Source organism: Borostomias antarcticus, assembly GCF_949987555.1.
Source record: "Borostomias antarcticus genome assembly, chromosome: 3".
NCBI lineage: Eukaryota > Metazoa > Chordata > Actinopteri > Stomiiformes > Stomiidae > Borostomias > Borostomias antarcticus.
This window is the reverse complement of record NC_140236.1, coordinates 245,849-252,404: the sequence shown is the minus strand read 5'-3', so window position 1 is coordinate 252,404 and position 6,556 is coordinate 245,849. Positions and strand designations below refer to the sequence as shown.

The following is a 6,556-nucleotide window of genomic DNA, read 5'->3' as shown; positions in this document are numbered from 1 at the left end:
ATGTGTGCTGTGCCTGCAGTCCAAACCTGTAGCGTTTGCGGTGAAAACCAACGTGAGTTACTGTGGAGCTCCATCTGCAAACTGGCCTTCTCCATCTGCTCTGCTGGCTGAGGCCTCCTCTATCTGCTGAGGCCTCCTCCATCTCTGAGGCCTCCTCCATCTGCTGAGGCCTCCTCCATCTCTGAGGCCTCCTCCATCTCTGAGGCCTCCTCCATCTGCTGAGGCCTCCTCCATCTCTGAGGCCTCCTCCATCTGCTGAGGCCTCCTCCATCTGCTCTGCAGTAACACGCTGTGGGTTGGTTTTCTGACTACCTTAAAGACGGGACTCAGTCTATCCAGTTTGACGGACTGACCTCTGATGTCCTAACAGTATCCAACGGTGTCCCACAGGGTTCAGTTCTTGGCCCACTTTTATTTACTATTGATAGAAATTGCCTGGGGAAAATGTGCCTAATGCGTCTTTCCATTTTTATGCAGACGACACTATTATTTATTTCTGGGCAGCTAACCTGAATGAGGCCTTTAAGCTCCTGCAACAGGCTTTTACACAGGCTAGAACAACCCCCCCCCCTCCATCTAGAACACAGAGCAACCCCCCCCCTCCAGCTAGAACACAGAGCAACCCCCCCCCCCTCCAGCTAGAACACAGAGCAACCCCCCCCCCCCCTCCAGCTAGAACACAGAGCAACCCCCCCCCTCCAGCTAGAACACAGAGCAACCCCCCCCCCCTCCAGCTAGAACACAGAGCAACCCCCCCCCCCCCTCCAGCTAGAACACAGAGCAACCCCCCCCCTCCAGCTAGAACACAGAGCAACCCCCCCCCCCCTCCAGCTAGAACACAGAGCAACCCCCCCCCTCCAGCTAGAACACAGAGCAACCCCCCCCCCCTCCAGCTAGAACACAGAGTAACCCCCCCCCTCCAGCTAGAACACAGAGCACCCCCCCCCCTCCAGCTAGAACACAGAGCAACCCCCCCCCCCTCCAGCTAGAACACAGAGCAACCCCCCCCCCCCCTCCAGCTACAACACAGAGCAACCCCCCCCCTCCAGCTACAACACAGAGCAACCCCCCCCCCCTCCAGCTACAACACAGAGCACCCCCCCCCCTCCAGCTAGAACACAGAGCAACCCCCCCCCTCCAGCTAGAACACAGAGCATCCCCCCCCCTCCAGCTAGAACACAGAGCAACCCCCCCCCCCTCCAGCTAGAACACAGAGCAACCCCCCCCCTCCAGCTACAACACAGAGCACCCCCCCCCTCCAGCTAGAACACAGAGCAACCCCCCCCCCCTCCAGCTACAACACAGAGCACCCCCCCCCCTCCAGCTAGAACACAGAGCAACCCCCCCCCTCCAGCTAGAACACAGAGCAACCCCCCCCCCCTCCAGCTAGAACACAGAGCAACCCCCCCCCCCTCCAGCTAGAACACAGAGCAACCCCCCCCCCCCCTCCAGCTAGAACAGAGTAATGTAGCAGCCTCTCCCTCCCTCCCTCCCTCCTCCCCCCCTCCTCCCTGCTCCTCTTTCCTCAGCACTGAAGAACTGATATTGAGCCACTCACAGTAGGGCGCTAGGTGTGTGTGTGTGTGTGTGTGTGTGTGTGTGTGTGTGTGTGAGAGAGAGAGGGGGGTGAGAACAGGGGCCAGCAGGAGAATAATTTGACACTTCAGCACCACAGAGCATTCCTCCTCCGTCTCTCCTCAGTGGGTAACATGTCCAGGTGCTGCTGGCCACGCCCTCTCAGTGGGTCACATGTCCAGGTGCTGCTGGCCACGCCCTCTCAGTGGGTCACATGTCCAGGTGATGCTGGCCACGCCCTCTCCTCAGTGGGTAACATGTCCAGGTGCTGTTGGCCACGCCCTCTCAGTGGGTAACATGTCCAGGTGCTGCTGGCCACGCCCTCTCCTCAGTGGGTAACATGTACAGGTGCTGCTGGCCACGCCCTCTCAGTGGGTAACATGTCCAGGTGCTGCTGGCCACGCCCTCTCCTCAGTGGGTAACATGTCCAGGTGCTGCTGGCCACGCCCTCTCAGAGGGTAACATGTCCAGGTGCTGCTGGCCACGCCCACTGCTCTCCACGACTCACGCTTGTTTGTCTGTTGTTCATAAAGGGTTAGGGTTAGTTAGGGTTGGTTAGGGTTAGTTAGGGTTAGTTAGGGTCAGGGTTAGTTAGGGTTAGTTAGGGTAAGTTAGGGTTAGTCAGGGTTAGTCAGGGTTAGTCAGGGTTAGTTAGGGTTGGTTAGGGTTAGTTAGGGTTAGTTTGTTAGTTCGTTAGTCAGGGTTAGGGTTAGGGTTAGTTAGGGTTAGGATTAGTTAGGGTTGGTTAGGGTTAGTTAGGGTTAGTTAGGGTTAGTTAGGGTTAGTTAGGGTTAGTTAGGGTTAGTTCGTTAGTCAGGGTTAGTTTGTTAGTTCGTTAGTCAGGGTTAGTTTGTTAGTTCGTTAGTCAGGGTTAGTTAGGGTTAGTTAGGGTTAGTTAGGGTTAGGGTTAGGGTTAGTCAGGGTTAGTTAGGGTTAGTTAGGGTTAGTTAGGGTTAGTCAGGGTTAGTTTGTTAGTTGGTTAGTCAGGGTTAGTTAGGGTTAGTTAGGGTTAGTTAGGGTTAGTTAGGGTTAGTTAGGGTTAGTTTGTTAGTTCGTTAGTCAGGATTAGTTAGGGTTAGTTAGGGTTAGTTAGGGTTAGTTAGGGTTAGTTAGGGTTAGTTAGGGTTAGTTTGTTAGTTCGTTAGTCAGAGTTAGTTCGTTAGTTCGTTAGTTAGGGTTAGTTAGGGTTAGTTAGGGTTAGTTTGTTAGTTCGTTAGTCAGGGTTAGTTAGGGTTAGTTAGGGTTAGTTAGGGTTAGTTTGTTAGTTCGTTAGTCAGGGTTAGTCAGGGTTAGTTAGGGTTAGTTAGGGTTAGTTAGGGTTAGTTTGTTAGTTCGTTAGTCAGGGTTAGTTAGGGTTAGTTAGGGTTAGTCAGGGTTAGTTTGTTAGTTCGTTAGTCAGGGTTAGTTTGTTAGTTCGTTAGTCAGGGTTAGTCAGGGTTAGTTAGGGTTAGGGTTAGTTAGGGTTAGTTAGGGTTAGTTTGTTAGTTCGTTAGTTAGCGTTAGTTTGTTAGTTCGTTAGTCAGGGTTAGTCAGGGTTAGTTAGGGTTAGGGTTAGTTAGGGTTAGTCAGGGTTAGTTTGTTAGTTCGTTAGTCAGTGTTAGGGTTAGTTAGGGTTAGTTAGGGTTAGTTAGGGTTAGTCAGGGTTAGTTTGTTAGTTCGTTAGTCAGGGTAAGGGTTAGTTAGGGTTAGTTAGGGTTAGTTAGGGTCAGGGTTAGGGTTAGGGTTAGTTAGGGTTAGTTAGGGTTAGTTAGGGTTAGTCAGGGTTAGTTTGTTAGTTCGTTAGTCAGGGTTAGTTTGTTAGTTCGTTAGTCAGGGTTAGTTTGTTAGTTCGTTAGTCAGGGTTAGTTTGTTAGTTCGTTAGTCAGGGTTAGTTCGTTCACCAACGCTGCTGTGGAGTAGAAGCTCAGAGTCCTCAGTCATCAACTCATCCACCACTGCTGCAAAAATATATCACTACAGTATGAACACTGCTATTAATGATATATAACTACAGTATGAACACTGCTATTAATGATATATAACTACAGTATATGAACACTGCTATTAATGATATATAACTACAGTATATGAACACTGCTATTAATGATATATAACTACAGTATATGAACACTGCTATTAATGATATATAACTACAGTATATGAACACTGCTATTAATGATATATAACTACAGTATATGAACACTGCTATTAATGATATATAACTACAGTATATGAACACTGCTATTAATGATATATAACTACAGTATATGAACACTGCTATTAATGATATATAACTACAGTATATGAACACTGCTATTAATGATATATAACTACAGTATATGAACACTGCTAATAATGATATATCACTACAGTATATGAACACTGCTATTAATGATATATAACTACAGTATATGAACACTGCTAATAATGATATATCGCTACAGTATATGAAACCTGCTAATAATGACGTCATTAATGACAACGGCGTTTTCAGATATCTGACAGCATCATGGCTCTCTGTGTGGATCTCTGTGGGCCCAGGCCCGGTTAGCGCTAGGCTGCGGGCCCAGGCCCGGTTAGCGCTAGGCTGTGGGCCCAGGCCCGGTTAGCGCTAGGCTGTGAGCCCAGGCCCGGTTAGCGCTAGGCTGTGGGCCCAGGCCCGGTTAGCGCTAGGCTGTGAGCCCAGGCCCGGTTAGCGCTAGGCTGTGAGCCCAGGCCCGGTTAGCGCTAGGCTGTGGGTCCAGGCCCGGTTAGCGCTAGGCTGTGAGCCCAGGCCCGGTTAGCGCTAGGCTGTGGGCCCAGGCCCGGTTAGCGCTAGGCTGGATCTCTGTGGGCCCAGGCCCGGTTAGCGCTAGGCTGTGGGTCCAGGCCCGGTTAGCGCTAGGCTGTGATGTGGTGTCCGTCTGAGCCTCACCCCCGAGACCGTGGCCCGTCTGTCAGAGACACCGGCGCTGCTTTCACTTAGCAGCCATCGGCCACATTCCACACACTCCCTCCAAAGGGCCGCCATCTCTGGGCCAGGGGTCACCGAGGGAGCAGGCCAGGGGTCACCGAGGGAGCAGGCCAGGGGTCACCGAGGGAGCAGGTCAGGGGTCACCGAGGGAGCAGGCCAGGGGTCACCGAGGGAGCAGGCCAGGGGTCACCGAGGGAGCAGGCCAGGGGCCCGCGGCACTCTGAGAGCCCCAGACCCACCACAGGTAGAGGGACACATACGGTAGGTATCTCCTTCATAACCAGAGTGACACATACGGTATCTCCTTCATAACCAGCGCTCTCCTCCTATAGGCTGGGCTGGCAGGTCTATGTGGATAAAACCCCTCACATGTACATTGAAGGTGGTTTAGTTTCCAATGGCTCAACAGTAGGACTGGACAGAATTTTTTTCAGTTGAGGCCATTTCAATACATTTGAAGACATGTAGCGTTGGTTGGGGAAAAAATAATTTAGCTGGACAATTCCAGGAAGCAGAGTGGAGCAGCAGTGAATTTCTAAGCCATTTTCCCAGTGGGAGCAGTGACTGATGGGATATTGTTGTTGAAATGGGGCCAGAGAGAGTGCAGTTGGAGCGGCTGGCCTTTGAGAAGCATCTGGAAGTTCTTAAAACATCTGGGTTAGATCAGGGTCCATCTAGCACACTTATATCTAGCACACTTATATATAGCACACTTATATATAGCACACTTGCACCCACAAAAGAACGACAGAGCCAAACTAATGACAAAACAGAACAGGGATCATTTCCTAAAGTAAAGGTTGAGCCTCGTAACCCTAACCCTCGTGACCCTAACCCTAACCCTAACCCTCGTGACCCTAACCCTCGTGACCCTAACCCTAACCCTAACCCTCGTGACTCCCTGAGTGTTTATATGTTCTCTTCTATCTGCACTGTTTTTATTCCTTGTTCCTCTCTCTCTCCCTCGCTGGTCTCTCTCTCTCCCTCGCTGGTCTCTCTCCTCCCTCCCCCTGTGAGGAGCAGGAAGGCAGCTGCTGTGTGTGTGTGTGTGTGTGTGTGTGTGTGTGTGTGTGTGTGTGTGTGTGCTCAGCTCTGTCCACTCAGCGCTCGCGAAGCCCTTATCTCTAATGACCAGAGTCGTGTGGGCAGATAGGGATGCAGGCTCCGCCCCTCCCCGCCGCACCCCGCCCGTGAGCAGCCGGGTCTCAGCCCGTTCTGGCGCTCTGTCTTCTGCCTGTCTGCCGACGTACCGCGGCCCGCTCCCTAACGCTCCCTAACGCCTCCTAACGCTCCCTAACACCTCCTAACGCCCCCTAACGCTCCCTAACGCCTCCTAACGCTCCCTAACGCTCCCTAACGCCTCCTAACGCCCCCTCACGCTCCCTAACGCTCCCTAACGCCCCCTAACACCCCCTAACGCCCCCTAACGCTCCCTAACACCTCCTAACGCCCCCTCACGCTCCCTAACGCTCCCTAACGCCCCCTAACACCCCCTAACGCCCCCTAACGCTCCCTAACACCCCCTAACGCCCCCTCACGCTCCCTAACGCTCCCTAACGCCCCCTAACACCCCCTAACGCCCCCTAACGCTCCCTAACACCTCCTAACGCTCCCTAACGCTCCCTAACGCCTCCTAACGCTCCCTAACGCTCCCTAACGCCTCCTAACGCCCCCTAACGCTCCCTAACGCCCCCTAACGCCCCCTAACGCTCCCTAACGCCTCCTAACGCTCCCTAACGCTCCCTAACGCCTCCTAACGCTCCCTAACGCTCCCTAACGCCCCCTAACGCCCCCTAACACCCCCTAACGCCCCCTAACGCTCCCTAACGCTCCCTAACGCTCCCTCACTCCCTAACCCCCCTAACGCCTCCTAACGCTCCCTAACGCCCCCTAACGCTCCCTAACGCTCCCTAACGCCCCCTAACGCTCCCTAACGCCCCCTAACGCCCCCTAACACTCCCTAACCCCCCTAACGCCCCCTAACACTCCCTAACCCCCCTAACGCTCCCTAACGCCCCCTAACACTCCCTAAACCCCCTAATACCTCCT

General features: G+C 53.0%; 1 protein-coding gene across 1 annotated transcript in view; it reads right to left on the bottom strand.

Annotated features, from left to right (window-relative positions):
• LOC311329925 (adenylate cyclase type 6-like) overlaps window positions 1–6,556 on the bottom strand; it is a gene marked incomplete at its 5' end in the record, with an annotated part of 33,670 nt that overhangs the window by 17,374 nt on the left and 9,740 nt on the right. The gene's annotated exons all lie outside the window — the stretch shown is intronic.